Below are 15963 nucleotides of genomic sequence, written 5' to 3' on the forward strand. Positions count from 1 at the left end.
TGGGTCTGATAACACATCAGCTACAGAAGAAATCTGTTCACGTTCAAAGCATGTAAAGAGTTCCCGTTAATGTCACATACCAAAGCAAAAACTATATCCCCAATATAGCTGGTCATCCAAATTCAAATGAGCTGTCCATTGGGTAGCATAATAATGGTATAAAAAAAGAAAAATTATTAATATTAACTTTATAGCCACCAGTATAAGAAGTACAACTTCAGAAATATCCAGGCACCCTTTGCACACATATATGAAATACTTCCTTGCCTCTATCTCTGCAGTGCTCCCATTATTTATCTGCTGCTTAAAAATTTAAAAAGGGTCAAACCAGGATGAGTACATGTACAAAGGCTGGAAGGAAGATTTGCCAAATTCTCCCCCATGCCCAAACTATGGGCTCAGACCTGCTTCAGACAATGGTAAACTACATGAGGCTTTTATACGGTCCAAAGGCAAAGCTATGTAAAAAGTAGGGAATTCAGTAGTGCAGGGCTGTCCAACTTGCTGCTCAGAATTGCAGCTTCAGAATTGCAGCTCAGAATTGCAGCTTCTGAGATCTAACCTGGACCTCATTCCCCACATTGCTGTGGCTGCTGTTGCAGCTGAGGTCTGTTTGCTCCCATTTCCTCCTCTGGCTGCTGCTTCCTGCCTTTATTTTAGGGGGGCAGAACAGTACAGTACAGCTCAGGGAGCTGAAAATTAAATCTGGGCCCCAAAGGGGTGGTGGGCAGGGGAAACTACTCTCTGTGCAGGGGAACTGTATAAGGGTGCTGCCAGTACAGCCTCCACAACTGCACTTGCCAATTCTGTCAGGTTTATGTGAACTCCAATTTTATTACTTTTTTTTTTCCCCACAGCACAGTGAGTTTCTCTATACTCGTTAGACTCATTAGAGATATTGTCCAGCATGCAGATTTAAAGTGGTTTCCCATAAAAAAGGTTACTAATTTAAATTAGAAATTCACAGTTTAAACAAGAGAAACCCCCTAGCCTCACCCAGTCAACAAAAATTTCCCTGATTTGGCAAATAATATTTCCGGGGGGGGGGGAGGGAGGAGGGGGAAGAGAGTAAAATTTTGAAATAATATAAGGGCAAAGGAGAGAATTGTGCGCATCTACAAATCAAAAGATTTACTATAGTTCTTATTTTAAAACACAAGGTTTGACAATGCAAATCTTTTCAGCATGTGAAGCAACATTAGGTTAAATCCAGACACTAAACTGAAAAATCCTAAACTTTCCAACTTCAAAGGCAATACCTCACCAGGTAATTAGATGAAAGCAGTTTGAAAGCCGAAGGATGTATCCTAGAAGTGATATGTCCTGAATAATAATTTTCTATAGATATGGCAGTGTATGTATTTTTATTTGAAATTACATTGACTTCCCCCCTCCCCCCCCCCCTTTATACACAGCTATAAAAAATGAACTGCGAGACAAGGGCAAATGTTGTAAATGGGATAATCTAGTTACAATAAGTTGAAGACAAGATGACCTTTTGAGGATTCACCAATGATTTGCATACAGTAATCTACAAACTTTTTATGTTTAAACTCCACTGTCTCCTTTTCCTGGATTTGCTAATTTAACAACGTCCTCACCAATGTACTGAAAATGGAGAGGTCGGCCAGTACAATCAGGATTGGCACATTTTCCTTGAACACTATGTAAAGACTTCAAAATCCTTCTTTTCCTGCTGGGCATACAACAAGCCTATTGACTCTTCCATGGCAAAAAACATTAAGCTACAGGTTGCGCTTCCAAGAGTGAAAAATCTTCACTCATAGTGTTAAACTCCTAAGGGTCAGGAGGCTGTCTGGCAAAAATACCACACGAGTCCCTTTGCCCAGGACAAAGCCTCCTGCAGAGATAAGTAGTAGGACCACCTGCATAGTCTGACCCTGGTCTATGCCACTTCCTTCTGCTTAACTCTACCCTAGGGGGAAGCTGAAGAGAAAGGTGGTATTGGGACACGGAGTCTATGATTAGCTCAGAGAATGGAACTGCAAGCTCAGGAAAGTCAGTGAGCTTCCCTGAATCAGTACTTGGAGATTTGGAGTAGAGCCCAACCTACACTATTTTCAATGGGACTATGAAATGAAAGATGTTTTAAACTACAGTCTTGTTCTGGCAAAAAAAAGTAAAATGTTAAAAACTGCAGAGTTGATCATTTATTTTCCAAAGCATAATGGGCAAAGAGCTCAATTTGTTTTTAGTATGGATGATTTTTAATTCTTTTGGTTTTGTTTGTTCTAATCCAATTATCTAGCACTGCCTTTAAAAAACAGTGCTTAAGGGAAAGATTTTCATCTGGGCCTCAGTCAGGCTTCCAAAAGTAATTCTCTGCTGGTGGAAAAAAGACTGTGCTTGCATTTTAGAACTTGCAGTGAACTGCAAGAGAAAATATTCGTAATTAGCTCTCTAACGGAGTGCTTTGCTGTCAAAGATACAGGGTTAAGCCATTACTGGGTTTAGTAATATTTGCACCTTTAATATAATGAAGTAAGTGTGTGAGCATGGAACTGAACTGACAAAGAGAGGACAAATGTGAGATGTCGAGATGGTGGTGCTGCATTTTTATCTCATCATGAATTTTTTACCGTCTTTCAGAACATGGTAAGCAGGTAACTGAGCAGTAGACTGTGTCTTCTATTCATGTCTCTTATTCTATACAAAATTGAAGCATGTAGCCTTTTAGTCATGAAATAAAATAATTCAATGTCAATTGAAGTGCTTTTTATTATTGCACCACATTAATCTTAAGTATATTTTTTGGTTGCAGCATTTTATGTGATTCATTAATTCTTATACCATCTTAAAGTGTGCATCCTTGAGCTGTAAAAGATATGGTACATCTTCATTCTTTACAGTGTGCAAGAAACCTATCATTTTCATACCAATTATTTTGAAAGAGATAAAAAGGATGACAGCACCATTTGGTTTTAGTGGGATGCAGTGCATACCCTTTAATACAGCTCCTCATTTTAAGTCTGCCACATACTGGCTTCAGTCTCCACTGCTGCCCCTTATAGTTCACCTTGTTTTAGGACAGAGATAGCCAACTCGGGGCATGAGTGCCACAAGTGGCCCAGGCAGCCTGTGTGTGTGCCATGCAGTAGATCAGGCAGGAGACAGGCAGCACAGCAGCAGATAGCAGGGCTGTTTGAAGCTTCAATCCCCGATTCAATTCAGCGGAAATTTGGCCTTATTCGGATTCAGAGATTTGGCCACCGAATCGAATCAGAGGACCCTTTAATCTCTCCGAATCAAATCGGAGCCCTCCAAATCGATTCAGAGAGATTTGAAAAGATTTCATGATTCAGACAGACACAGCTTTAAATGTTTTCTATATACCTCTAGGTAGCAGATGGCTCATGAACACTGCGATGCTGGGGCGCATGGAGTGTCTCACAGAAGCACAGGGGGCTCCTCAGTGTGCTTGGCAACAGATCCAGAAGTGGACCAGAAGCACTTCCTGTCCACTTCTGGGTCTGCCATGGAGTGCGCAGGGAGCGCCCCCCCCCCCCGGTGCCCCTCTGGCTAGGTAACTGGTGCCTTCTGGGTCAGGGAGGGCACCCAGGGTCCCCCCATGGCCGACTGCCAAGCCGGGGGGGGCATGGGGCGGCCCCCAGTGTGGTCCCCAGCAGACCTAGAGTCTACTTCCAGGTTTGCCTCCAAGCACATGGAAGGCCCCCCAGTACACCTGTGGGATACTCCATGCGCCCCAGCATTGCAGCTTTCACAAGCTGTGCTGCTACCTCAAGGTATGTAGAAAAAATATTTAAAGCTGTGTCAATGTCTAAATTGCTGATTCTCAGAATCAGCATCAAATCTTCAGATTCGGATTCAGCCAAATCAGGAACAGCGATCCAAATCAACTAACTGAATTACTGTGCCTGATTCAGGCCGAATCCAAATCAGAATCAAATAGGGCCCACTTCTCACACCCCTAGTAGATAGGACGGGGAGAAGAAAACAGCAGCGGATTGGGCAGGGAGCAGAAAGCAGAACAGCCATTTGGGCAGGAAAAGGGGATTGAAGTAGCACTCAAGGAGGGTGTGGGGCCTTATTTGTGGCACTCCTATCAAAAAGGATGCTCCCCCCTCCCCCCCCAGTTTTAGGGTATTGAGAGCCAAGTACATTTTGCAAGACATTCAGAACTAAAATCAGGGAGAGACCCATTGCCCACTGGCTAATCACAGCTTGATTTTGCATTGAGAACTTTGACAGCAATCAGTTTTACAGGGTTTAGGTTTAGCTTACACGTGCTTGATAGCTCTCCTCTTCAGAGAACTGACTTGCCTCTCCCAATATATTATCTACCAAATCACTAGCTGTAATGAATTTGAGTCTCAGCCCCAGGAGCTGGGGTTGTTGAATGGTTCAGTTCAAGTAGCCTATTTTTAATTTAAGCATTAATTTACTTTTTAAACAATCAAGAAAAAGATGCATTTAAAAGAAACTACATATTTTATAGGATTTTCCTAGAGTTTCAAACCCTGAACTATTCCATGTGTTCTATAAAAAGAAGTCGTCTTTATTTCCTTCCAGGTCATAAACTTCACCTTCAAGGCATCCTTGTTGATTTATATCACCTAATGATAGAGCCTAAAATTCATAGGCTTCATTGAAACTATGTTAGTTCATAAAAGGTGATGATGGGATTCTCTGTACATCTCATACAGCATGGTCTCATATCGTGGATAACTGGGTGTGCCTTGCTGGGTCTCCTTCTGCTTTCTTTTATGATACTAAATCTATTCTGTTGGCTGAACGTCTATAATAAAAGAGAGACAGAAGAGGTGGACTATTCAACAATAGGACTGAAATGCAGACTCTTCCTCTCTCTAGACAGGATCTTAAATTGAAAATGTTCTCAGGGCTTCAGGGTTAATGAGAGTTATTTACAGAAAGCAATTTGAGAACCTATTTAACTTCTACATCATGTGGAGATGTAGCCTTGACCTAGTAAAGTTAATAAATAGGAATTTCCACATGCCCACGATAAATGCCAGGGTTATAATTAGCAGCCCTTGAAATTCACAGAACTAGAACATAGTTTGAATAAAATCATGTCTAAGTATCAGACAGAATTTACAAAAGTCTGCAAGAAAGGTGCTAGCTGTTTGAGGGATTCTCCCTCTCTCCTTTTTAGAGCATTCTCAGACAACAGGAAAGTTCATTGAAGGAGGTGCAAGCTAGCAATGATTGATTTTCCATATTATGGGACAAGAGTAGGCAAATAGGTAGAGGTAGTTAGCCATGTTAGTCTGAATTTAGGCAAAAGGCAGGACAGAGATTAGAAATTAGCGCTTTAGGGCATTTATACACATGCTCTGGGAATGGGGGTGGAGGGGAGGTACTTTAATGAACTTTAATTAAAGCTCCCCCACCACCATTTTTCAGTGTGGGGACACTGATACAAGAGATGCTGGAATCTGTTTAAGCATGGTAATTACCATGCTTAAGCAGACTTGATTAATGCGCTGTAATTACAGTGCATCATAGCAGCTTTGCTGCTCATGTTTAGGCACCCTTAGAGGTTAACTTGTTCAGAGGCATGAGCTTTTTCAGGTTAGAACCTACTTAGAAGCTACTGACAGCATCCGAGGAAGTAGCCTGTAGCCTACAAAAGCTCATGCCTCTCTGAATCAGTCTCTAAGGTGACATTTTGCCAGATGTTATGAACATATTTGCAGAGACCAAGAAATAAAAACAAAGGACAGGAACAGGTGAAGGAAAGGCGGAGGCACTGTTAGGAGAGGTGAAGGTGGGTGAAAGTGATAAAACAAACAAAGAAACCACATGAAGTGATTAACCCAATAAGAACTCCTTTCTACTTTGTACCCCCACCCTCTGCAAGTCTCTTCATAGCACATGAATAAGCAAGCAGTAGCCTATGAAAGATCGTGCCTCTCTGAATGAGTTAAGTCTATAAGACTAGAAACAGAACTCTCATTTGTCCCAGGATCAGTTGTGCCTGTGTTTGTCCCAGAAAAGTCCCAAAATCAGCATGTACACGTCACCCTTCCTATTGGGTTCTAGCAAGCAGCTGAAAGCACTGTCACTTTTCTGCCATTTGGCTCAATCCTGTGACAACCATTCAGATCCACTTCATGGATGTCCCAGGACAAAAGTGTTCTTATTCTGTGAACCATTTTAGGATTTATCTCAGGACAACAAGCAAATACCTTTGTCCCAGAACAGATGGAATGTCTGTTTCTAGCCTCAGCCTAACTACTGCAGATAGCACCATACTTAAACTCCCGCTGGCCCCAGGTGAACTTTGAATATCAGGCCCCCCTTCACCAGAGATGATGATGATGGACAATGGAAAAAAATTACCATTTTTGGGCCCCCTTTCTGTCTAGGCCCCAGGCGGCTGCCCAGTTTCCCCATGCCCGTGTCTGACCCTAACTGCAAAGCAGTTAAAACATTATAAATCTCTGCTGTATTTCATTTTTTCCAGTATTCCTAAGTGCCTGCATTCTCAGAATCACACTGTCTCCAAAACAAAAGTTTTTGGCCAACTATATTAGTAAAAGTTAATATAAGTTCCTTTTGTATATGCAATACAAGATGGAAAGTTGATAGGTTCTGTTTTGAAATATCTATATTTCTTTCCATGTCTTTTCATGTCAAAACATAACATTAAGAATCAGGTTTTCAAAAGGTACTTAAACACCTAAAATACAGATGATATCTAGGTGGATTTCTATCCTATTAAAATCAATGGGATTTAGGTACCTAAGTTGTTTCAATACTTCTGAAAATCCTAATAGGCATTTATCTGCATCATCAGATGCCTAACTATTTTAATACTTCACATAAGTACATTTTTTCAAAAGTTAAAAAAGACGCTTATTTGAACTTCATACTTCCTTCATATACTCAGACCATAAAAGAATTGTGGCTTCTTTTTTTTTGGATTAGTTTTCAAAAAATAAAGCCAATTTAGCTAGCTTGTTTATACTACCCTTTTAGACAACAATAATAGAACCAGAGGAATAATAATACAAGTTGTGACTCCGGAAAGCATTTAAATGGGACTAACACTTAAATGTGGCTTTGTTTTGTAAAAAAAAAAAAAAAAATTAGAAAAAACCCAAAGACAAACCATAAATGAATACTTCTGCTTATTAAATAGATTCAGACTCCTGGGTAAAATCATATTCAATATTTAGATTTTCAGTATTGGGGAATGATGTTCAGATTCTAAATGCTGATGTAGATGGTAGGTTTTACCACAATAAAAGATACATGAAGTTACTGTAACTTTTGCTTTACCTTTAAAAAATGTACACGGCATGTTTTCTCTGATATAGAGAAATATTTGCGTGTTCTGAAAGAGCAGCACTAGACAATGAGCTCTTGCACTGGCAGATTGTCAAAACAGCCTGCTTTCAACATTAAGTTAAGTGACTGCAGTGTAATGTAAAATGTACCCAAACTAGCTTTAAAGTAGCCTGTTCAAGTTCCAGCAGCAATCTAAATGTGACAGCACTATTTAGTATGAGCTAATTTAATTTGCCTATGAAGCATAAACTGCAGTTTGCCCAAAGCTCCGTGCTGCTACAGCTAGATTGCTACCAGTACTTGAGCTAACTAATTTAAAGTTATCTTGAGAAGCTCTATACTGCAATCTCTTTTGTAACTGCCTTACAATTGTGTCTCTATAAAGAAATACTGACATTGTGGTCCAAAAGTTGAAAATTCTTGTTAACTGCATTATACCAAAGTAGTCTCGACTTTCTGCATGTGACATATGAATGCAAGTTCCATGAGAAAAAAAATCTACTCAGTCTGGGTTAGTATGCAGGACTGCAATGAAAGCTTGTCCTTGCTCCCAAAGCCCATGGTAAGTCTAGGAATGTATCCATAATCCTGTATACAAATTGTACAGGAATTCTTGGAGCCACTGTATCTGTTTAATCTTGTCTTGCCAGGAACCCACTGGTTCCAATTTCCTCAAGAAAACAGAAGAGAGAACCCTAGCAATAAGATAAGGCAATGAGGAACTGTCTGATGGGCTCCAGGGTTAGACAGTCCTTTCAACAAAATTGAAACGATGATTGGGGCTTATTTTGGGTACACAGTGGCTAGGTACAGACGTTACACTAACCATCTTTAAGAGTGCAGCAAACGCTTTAAAGCTGTAACTGAGCAGATATTCATGGCTCTTAGAGTGCAACCTGCAATTTTTAAAGTGATCTATGTCATCCCTCAATAAATGAGGTATTAAATTAAAGCACTTTTTCTAAGAGCACTTTATCAAACATCTGTGCCAAACCCCATCAAGAAGCATAATAGTTGTCATCCCAAGCATCAATGCATAAGGCTGTGCTTTACCCTCGGTTTAGCCCCACCTCCTCAGCTGTCACTGACCTGAGTCCATGACAGCCTCAGATCCCAGCCCCACCTCCTCCCTCCAACCAGCTATAAGCTGACTGGGGGGGAAGTGGGGTGAAAGGGAGGTATCAGCATGCTGCAGCCCAGCCTGGGGAGGGGACCTGCAGGGAGAGGGGTCCAGGGGTTCTGGCCCCACAGCAGCCCCAGCCAGGCAATGACATGTCATGAGGCTAAGGCTACTGTGAGATGCACAGCCCCAATCCCTTTCCCCTCCAGCCCCACCCTGGAATGGCCAGCAGGGCTGCCCAGCCGGGGGGGGGGGGGGGGGCTATGGGGGAAATGGGTTTGGGATTTCTCTCCCCACAGCAGCTCCATTCACTCAGCATGCTGCTGCCTGACCAGAAGGGTTGTGCTGGAAGGGGTCCAAGGTTTCTCCCTCCTCACCACCCAGCCACTTCTAACAGTTTCAGCTGGTGTGGGAAACATGGTTGGGGAAGATGCAGAAATGCCCCCAGCAGCCAGTGCAGACAGGTTCTGAGCCCCGCACCTCACCCCACCAAACAGTGAACATCTGTTCATTTCACTCATGCTCTAACTTATAGTACTTTAAGTAAAGTGTGATAGTTAGAGCACTTCTGCCAAGGACTTTTTGAACATCTGTACTTAGTCTATATGACACCACAAGACCAAACTTGACCTTGGCTCAAAGCCTTGTTACAGAGCCTGATAATGCCACGCTAAAAATGTGAATCTGATCTTACTTTAGTCAGAGAATCAGGTTGCCCTTCTCCGTTCTGTCATATTTCCACTAGAACTCCTATCTTAAGTTTGGTTTGGTCCAGTTCTCATTCCAAGAGGGATAACCTGCCATAACGTTGTTAAATTCCATGTTATGATATTTATAGTCTTCCTCAGACACAGTCCTCTTATGGCAATCTGGTTGATCAATGAATTAACCAGAAAAATAATGAGCTAAAATCTAATTAGCGATCAAATAATCTGAGTGAAGTTCAAAGCCATGTTTATTACTATATCTATCATACAAGCATACACCCTACCAAATCCTGTATCAGATAAAGAGCTGCATGATTGTTATGGACAATTCCTGAGTGGGGACCAATTTATCCTAATGAGCTATGTGGTTCTTTTAAATTTATAACTTGAATTCAAAGGTTGGAGGAGTACTGGATAACAGAAGCTCCTTGGATGGTGGGGCTTTGTTGAGATGAAAGGAGCCAGAAAGGGACTAACTGGATTTTGTCATAAAAATTGATTCTGTGCTGCTAATATGTTTCATCACCAGAGACAGTGATACCAATGGAATTCTCCACATGGTATAGTCAGGAATCAGACTGATTACATCTTGGCAAGCCAAAGGTAGAAGTCAAGCATCCTTAACTATAGGTCATTCCCTGGTGCAGACTGCTCATTGACCATCAGCAACTCTCAGCCAACCTTAGACTTAAATTTAAATAACTGCCAAAACAAACAGACGTTTTTTGGATTGCCCTAGAAACAAAGAGTTCATAGTGGAGGCCAAGAAGAGATAGAGAGATGGAGATGCAAACAAAATGACAGAAAAGTAGCACCAGAAGAGATAGATAGCATAAAGGTGCAATACTAGCAGACTCCAATGAAACACTGGGCAGACTAAAGAAATAGAAAAATCCCTGGGTAGCAGAAGAAAACATGAAAAAGATTCCGCAGTATCCAAGCCAAGGATGAATGCGTAACAATAAACAAAGAAAAAAAAAACTAGGCAGAAGATATAAGGAAAGATATTTGGCTAGCATTTATAATACTTTAGAGTTGGCAGAAAAGAAAAGGAGCTCTTGCAAACTTTTTGCAACACTGAAAACACTGACAACAGAAAAAAGGTGAACATTAATGGGGTAATCAGATCCAATCAGGCACACTACTTTCTGGGTGCATCTACACTTGCACATTAATGCGCAGTAGTTTATTTACCGTGCATTAAAGCATCATGTCAAAAACCATGCTAATATGTAGTAAAAATATTTTACTGTGCATCACTAAAAAAAGCATACACTTATGCTACTATGCATTAGGGTAGCCTAATGCACATTTATATAGTAGCATGTCACATTAGAGGTACTAAATTTAATGTGCAGTAGCAGAAGCGCATTAATGAACATGTAGGTATGCCCACTGACTAAACAAGCAGCAGAAAGGTAGAGGAATTACTGTGAATAATTACATGGCAATACCAAGACCATCAACATAACATGAAAAGATTGTGTGTAAAAACCCTCACCACTGACATCTAAAGGAACTCTCCCACTGAAGAAGACCAAGTCAAGAAAAGCCCCCAACATTTAGAAGATTATTCAGATGAATATTCAGACCATTTCAAGATTTCTTATAAAGCAAAACATTGTTAAGGACAGTTCTGGAGATGATACAAAATAAGTTAGAACAACAGATTATAACAAAGCAAGCAGGATTTTGGCAGGACAAAGGGACAAGAAACCAGGAGACAAATTGAAGAATTGATATGTAGAGAACACAAGCATTGGGCTAAGCTTTGTATCTCTGTGTTGATTTCCATAAAACTTATAATTCAGTGGAATACGTAAAACTGTAGTTATTCATGCTTAAAATGGATTTCCCACATTTGACTGACCTGTGCATATCCTGTGCAGAAGATACAAAATGATAGTTGCGGTTGCTGCATTGACATCACAGTGGTTTCAAGTACAGAAAGGAGCTTGACAAGGCTATATTCTCTATCTTGTACTCCAATATCCACGCAGAAGTGATCATCTATGAGGAATCAGAGACAAAAGGCTTAGTCATTTGAAGTTTACCGATGATGCCATTTTGATTACCACTATCCCATAAAAACTGAAAGATCTAGTACAAAGCTTAGTCATGGCAGGATAGAGACATTAGATGATTTATATTCCAAAGCAGAGGTCAGTAACCTTTCAGTAACAGTGGGCTGAATTAACCAGTTCTATCGTAAGGCAGGCTAGAGTTGGTAGACATTCCACCACCATATGGCACAGTCTTGCATAAACTTTACTAATGGCAAGACATATAAACTTTCTTTTTGGTCTGGTTCATGAACCAGATCCACCCCAAATGGCAGAAACCTACAAAAAAAAAACAAAAACAAAAACAAACAAACCCCATAAAACACTGAAGACCACAAATGCAGAAAGAATTAGAGTCAACTTAGATAATGAACCCTCAGAGCAAGTTTCAAGTTTTACATATTCACATGACATCTGAACAGAATAAAATGAACATATTAATGAAGATAGAGGGTAGACAAAGCATTGGAGTGTGATATGTACAAGTAGACAGATTACTAACAAAACAAAGACAAGGCTGTTAAAAATATTGATATGGTCAATGGCTATATACAGCTGTGAAATTTGGATGCTTACAAAAGAGGGGAAATTACAAGCTTTACAGATGTGTTACAGAAGGATATTGACTATTTACTGGACCTAAAAAAAAATAATCCAACAAATGCATGCTCAATAAAACTGGACTAACATGATAGGTGAAAAAGAAGAAATTGATGTGCTATTGGCACATTCTAAGAACACAAGATGACAGCTTAGAAAAGAACATATTAAAATGGTGTATGCTAGGTAAGAGAAAAAGGCATCAACCAAAGAAAAGATGGTATGAAAAGACAAAATTGGAACAGATTACATATAAATACATTGACAAAGCTGAGGACAAAGAGTGCCAAGAAAAGAACATTTGTCCATTGTGTTTCAAAGCCTCTTATGAGGATGGCACTTGATTGATTAAATGTGAAAGCAACACTGTAATGCTTTCCATTTTGCTCTAATTCCAAATGCACAAGTTCATTTGTTTTTGGCTGGTTTACATTATGCTGTACTGGCTTTTACCTCTTCCGAGTTTATGAAGAATATCTTGCATTTGAAAGCTTTTCTACCTTATCCCAACTATGCAGTTGGTATAATAAAACTACCACCCTTAGAAGCCTTGTCTCTCTCATAATTCCTGGACCATCATGGCTACACTACTACTCTAATACTGCCAAGTTCTTCTTGAAAGAGTAATCACTCAGTGGGTGCATCTACGTGTGCACTTTACTTTAAAGTTGACTAATTAGCTCTGCAGTAAAACATCATTGTCTACATGTCCACCGGTATCAGGGAGCAGTAAATTAACTAACCCCACAATAAGGTTTTACTGGTCCCAACAGTACTATCTTAGAGTGGAATTATTAACTGTGGTGAAACATGTGTAAATGCTCATCTGGGTGTAAATTGTCCCGGTCAGCTAATGCAGCAGGGGGCCAGACCCTTTCCTGCTGCCCAGCTGCATGGCTCTGCACATTCAGCACTCTCATGCCCTAGCCAGCCCCTCCACTGCCCAACACTATCACCCAAAGCTGAGGGATAACCTCCCTCCACCCCTGAGCCTGCTGCCAGCCTGGGCCTGCTCCACCCTGGCTCAAAATACTGCTGTCCCAGGTACACGTGTAGATGTTGTGCCCAGAAGCTAACTGCTCCAGAGTTTATCCCTTTGCATTAATTACATGTGTAAATGTGTCTAGTGTGATACATAATCCCATCAAAGAGTTTAAGTAATTCATGGATCCTTTATAGCTATTCTGGACCTGGGCACATTTTACACAGAGACATTAAAGAGATCTGCCCAGGTCTGCAGAGACAAAAATATAATCCAGATTGCCATAACTGTACTTAGTCACATACAGAGTACAGAATATTTTCAATGTCAAATAAGCAATACAATTCTTGGCTCTATTTTAACTCAAACCCCTTATTTCCTTCTATCTACTTATATAGTCATAGGTTTCCAATGTCTCATGAAGCATTAAGGTTCTTACCTCCAGCGGTGGCCAACAGCACATTTTGACCTTACACACACATGGCCATGTACAATTAAACAATGCCTGAGTATGGAGTATGAGGGAAATTTTTTATTTACGTTACCAGCAAGCATTCTTCTTAAAATTGTATTCATGGCATCCTTACCTTAATTTGTACAAATGCAAAGAATATTAGGGCCTATTCAATTTTCTATTGCATTTTAAATCCAATCATAGCATTTGAATCAAATTCTTGCAAGCTTAAATTTCAGCATACTGTAAGAATGCCCTGTAGTTCATCCTACTTCCATTTATTTGTTGTAAATTTACCAGACATTTTCATTGACCTTATGTTCTCAAAGCATGGTACAGGGGAAAGATATGTTGATTCCTCTCTTCGCCCCACGTTTATAAATTGTAAGATGTCTCATCTCCCCTACTTCCCTTCCCTCACTAAAAAACCCCAAAATCTATAAAAAAAAATCTAGTTGTCCTGGTTATACTACTACCCATCTTTTTTGAATGTTCATAGGACTTACCTCAAATGAAGCATGTAATTATGGGGAAGCAAAGAAGTTGGATGCAGTGCCTTATTTGATGTCATCTTCTTTGATTTCTATTCTAGTGAAATATCCTTTTTAAAAACATTACTCTTAGTTGGTTCATTCATTAAATCAGCCATGATAACTCTTGAATCTTTCTTCTCAGAGATTCCTTTCCTTTCTGCACTCCTCATCACAAATGTAAAGTTTAAATGTTGACATGGATCGTTATCTTTTATTTAGTCAGGCTAAAGCATCCTATTAAATGATACAGTTTGAGATCTAGCAATGGTGGACTTATGCCAAATTTATATCGCCTTGATCCTGAGATAGCTTCTATGCAAATAAGAACATCGTGCAGGCTCCTCATCACCACCACTGCATCAATTCATACTGTTGTTAATGCATCCCCAAGATGTACTACAACCTTATATCTGCCAGAGTTCCCCACCATTCTCATTTTTCTGTGCATGTGTTACAGCAGTGTTACAACACCTGAAGAAAGCCCTGTAACAGGGGAGTCCTCAAGAGACTGGGGCTAATATGGTACATCTTGATATCAAGTCACCATCGCAGTTCACAGTAAAAGATGACCCCTTATATAGCAGGAGCAATTTTGGCATTTCAAAGGAAGAAACTTCAGACCTAATAAACTGTGTATTATTTTTTCCCCTTGCACACGAACACACACACATCCCACTGAAAAAATCTACTCCTCCAACAAAGTGTTCTTTTATAGCCTCTAGAATGATTTCTTGGCCTTTTCCTCTAAACATTCTCTCTTTGCCCTTCACCCTGATAACTATCCTATTAATATTAATATTCTTTAGTCTCAAAATCTGCATTTCATATTTGCCATTTATTCCATCATCTTTCTATTAAAAAGCATTATGAAGAATAATAAATGAATGGCTATGCAGGAATTCCATGGATGCAATAGCTTGTCTGCAGACAAATTAAAAAAAATAAATTACTGAAGAAACCTGAAATAGGATTAAAAGATTTCCACTCCTGTACCTTTAGAGCATATTTCTGGATTCTGTGCTGCTACTATTCTTCCTGATCAACTTCTGGGACCCTAGAGTTCCAGCCAATCAGTGATCATTTTTCAGATGAAATTATTCACTGCTAGTAAAACATAAAGAGGCCCCAAAATTTGTATTGTAGAAAAACTTTTTTATATTATGAATCCAAGATGAAGCAAGTGGAAAAAGTAGGGAATAAACAGTACTGAAGATCAAAAGAGGGTCTCAAAAAGCAGCCTAAAGGAGTTCTTATATGCAAGTTTACTGACTCGATATGTAACTTTGGAATCACTTCATTTTGTGCTCAACCTGATGAACAGGCTATCAAGCATTTGGGTAGATGTGTGCTGCAGATTGCAACATACTGTAGAGACAGCTGAGCTAGGAGAAGCAGAAGCATTTTAGCCATTATAGCAAGGAGCTCAGCATAGGATAGTTAATCCTGCTGAGTAGCTTGGTCTGAGCAGACCCCTAGTGTTGCTAGATTATTTTTTGAACCCCGGCTAGCTTACTTAAAGGTAATTCTGATATCTCTGTACTATACAGTTGCCCACAGTGCAGGCGATGCCACATGACAAAGCCTTCTACTATTCAAGGCTTTTGATTCTAAGTTGCTTATTGTTAAGGGAGTTTTTCCTTAGCTCTAGAGGCAGAAGAAGAGATGTGATACAATCAGTAATACAGTCCCAACGCGCAACCAGGCAGAGGCATAAACTACCAGGACCTGTTCTCTGGGTAGCAATGGTGACAGGAGCTGGGCTGACAGTGGCAGTGGTTACCAACCTTGTGTCTTCTACAATTAGGCACCTGAAACTGGTGTCCCGGTCACCCATCTCTCATTACACTATTGCAAGAAGAGGATTTTAGGAAATGACCCAGTCTCTAAAGTGACATTAAGTAAACTGAGGAACTCACTAACTTCAGTGTTTGCAGCAAGTAGCTCTCTGCTATTTCTCTGTTGCGCTTACACTGCAGAGTGAGCTTGAAAATACTTTTCACTTACAGATAATAAAATAAATACCCTAAAATAATTTTAAAAATATCAAAATGCTCCAATAATTAAATTCAAAAGCACTACTAAAATAACAAAATATTCCAGTCCCCAGAGAGTGTAATATACCATGACCTTATTGTAATCATGATGCTGTAGTTGTTGCATGTTTGACTTGAGAAAAAAAAAAAAAAATCAGCAGCATTCATAGATTAT

This window comes from Alligator mississippiensis, chromosome 3, assembly GCF_030867095.1.
Source record: "Alligator mississippiensis isolate rAllMis1 chromosome 3, rAllMis1, whole genome shotgun sequence".
NCBI classification, from domain to species: domain Eukaryota; kingdom Metazoa; phylum Chordata; order Crocodylia; family Alligatoridae; genus Alligator; species Alligator mississippiensis.